The sequence below is a fragment of the Triturus cristatus genome, chromosome 6 (assembly GCF_964204655.1).
Source record: "Triturus cristatus chromosome 6, aTriCri1.1, whole genome shotgun sequence".
Lineage (NCBI taxonomy): Eukaryota > Metazoa > Chordata > Amphibia > Caudata > Salamandridae > Triturus > Triturus cristatus.
This window is the reverse complement of record NC_140589.1, coordinates 1,040,124,252-1,040,126,849: the sequence shown is the minus strand read 5'-3', so window position 1 is coordinate 1,040,126,849 and position 2,598 is coordinate 1,040,124,252. Positions and strand designations below refer to the sequence as shown.

Here is a 2,598-nt window from a genome sequence, read left to right as displayed (position 1 = left end):
GGAAGACCCTAAGACAAAGCTTAAATTCTTGCACAATAATCAAAGAAACAAAAATACCCTGTTATGAACCCGCATAACCGAGAAAACACAACATGAAAAGACAGTACACTTTGTCATATATTGCACATCCACTTGAACACAACTACGATTGTACCCCTTATGAGATATTAATACATTCATATCTACAGGTAGGAACCCGTTCCGTGGATTGTGCTTTTTCTATGCGTCGACGCGTTTCGATGGGCTTGTTTTTATGCCACAATCTTTGTCAAGACCATTGTTGAGGGTTTTCTCAAACTCAATGTTCAATATTTCAATCCTGTAATGAGATAAATATATCAATCAGTTATCCAATTTAGACCTTATTTCCTTCTCCTCTTCCCTATCATCAATTCCAGGTACCCCTGATTTTCATGGAAAACCTGCCAGTTTAATGTTAAAATATACTTTGATGTATATGTTTCACTCTTATCCACCTACATTTTTATGTTTAGATCTGGGTGGCTCATGTTATCTTTATACCAGGGTTCTCACCTTCTTATACTTCCACTTTTTTCTTTTCCTTGGTTCAGTCTACTAAAAATATATAGTCGCTCTTCCTTTTGATTATGGTGAGCCGTTCAAACTTTCTGCGTGGTTTTCTGTAATCTACAAAACATGTATATTCACAGTCGTGTCCATTCTAAATTCGCCACTCCCGACTTCACCCGTTTGACCATACGACTTTCTCACTAGTTGCCTACCTTAAAGTTGATGCTGGTGCTTTTCACGCCTTCTTTGATTCTAATTTTTATGTGTTACGCACCGGACATAGGGGAAAAGAATTCCGGGTCTACAGCGATCCTCCCTGTTCCATAAACCACCTTCTCCTAGAACGAGAGGATTAGAAAATTGCCCCTTAAGTCGTTGCTGTTTATCGCTCACCCAGCGTACGTCTGATAAGACGTGCTCTTAAATAAATCTAAAGCGATAGACGAAATTCCCTACCCACTATTATGCCTCGTATTTGTCTTACCTGTGGCGTGCAGGCAATTTCGTTAATGCGGAAATGTTTTCTCGTTGTTTGTTCCGCTGCTCTCTATCGCGTACTGCTATTTGACCTCACTAACTTAATTGCCGATTGGTCCTAATTTACACGTGACCAACTATGGGCTAGTTTTATCGCGTTTCTTTTCAATCCCTATCTTTATGTACTAATTCTAAATTCCTTATGTCATACAGTTTCGGGAAACATCGCTATTGGAGTTATTCTATAAAAGCAATTTATTTCATATGTTTATTTAAATTCCAACTTTTGGCTTACTCATCACGAGTTCACTGATTCATATCCTTGCTTCTCTCATTTGTTTTTTTCATTTTGTCGATTACGTCTAAAACTTTATTGCACATTCATAGGCTCAACTGAATTAGTAATCTTATCCAATTGGCCAAATATTAACCCAATTTTTTATGTATATTTATTGTCTCAGATCATTATGTTTGGTATTGACCTTGTAATGGATATTAACCTTAACCACAATATTTTTTAAACGATATCGCAAAGGCTTCAACATACCTACTCATCTTGATTTAAAATTGCTGTAACATCATCATATTTTTTTTTTCTCAAATACCCACTCCTAATTGTTATAGAACTAAATCATATGACTCAATGTGGTCAATGCGGTCCTTAGACTGGTTTATAACACAGAGTTCAATTTTATTAGAGTGCTAGAGAAGCAACCACATATCCCCTGCTCATAAATATAAGTTGCACCCTTACCGTTATGTCTTTTCTACCTAAGACTGCTCCTAAGTATAATAAGACTCTCTCACATAGCTCGCACAGTTTATTATAGTAATCAATACCACCTCTCTACATATTTAAGGGGTGCTCGAAGGCTCCCCAAATCCCATGCTCTAAAATGCACGTTACTAATATCTCCATGTCTTTTTATATACCAGAAACCTGTCCTCAATTTAAGCTTGCATACAGCTACTGTGGCATATTTATTATCTAGTGATGATGCTCATCCAATCTTCCTTAGAGTTTAGTCGCCTGTCAACTGTATTTAACTGGCACATAAACCATTGCTCCCGTTGTTTCCTTTTAGCATTCAAGTCGCCCCCTCTCCTATTTATTGTCACCTTTTCCAGTATGAACCATTGAAATTGATCACAGTCATGTTTCAATTGTTCATAATGGTCTGTGAGCGGAGCATTTGCTTTATTATTCCTGATTGCAGACTTGTGCTCCAACAGGCGAATGCGGAGTTCTCTGCTTGTCTCCCCTACGTATCCTAATCCACAAGGACAGATCCAGAGATAGATTACATTTTTGCTGCGACAGTTATTCAGAGATTTTGCCCACATTTTCTTATTATTATGTGTTATGCTTTTAGTTTCAATGCACTCTGCGCAGATAGAGCAAGTACCACATTTGTGGTTACCCCTTGCTCTCTCTCCTGTTAATGTAGTCTGAGTGTCATGTGTCTGTTTGTATGTATTCACTAGGGAATTGCGGATGGTTTTGTTTCGTCTAAATGAAAACAACGGTTTCTCTCATTTGTTATTCGCTTCGTAATTTAGAATTTTCCAATTTCTGTTGACTATATTATT

General features: G+C 37.4%; 1 long non-coding RNA gene across 1 annotated transcript; it reads right to left on the bottom strand.

The window, feature by feature from the left end:
- Window positions 1-536: 536 nt before the first annotated feature.
- On the bottom strand, window positions 537-1,098 carry LOC146820957 (uncharacterized). Its single transcript, XR_014962646.1, has 3 exons — window positions 1,016-1,098; window positions 744-869; window positions 537-648 (listed from the first exon to the last, which is right to left on the bottom strand). It is a non-coding gene; the product is annotated as an uncharacterized LOC146820957 (long non-coding RNA).
- Window positions 1,099-2,598: the final 1,500 nt, after the last annotated feature.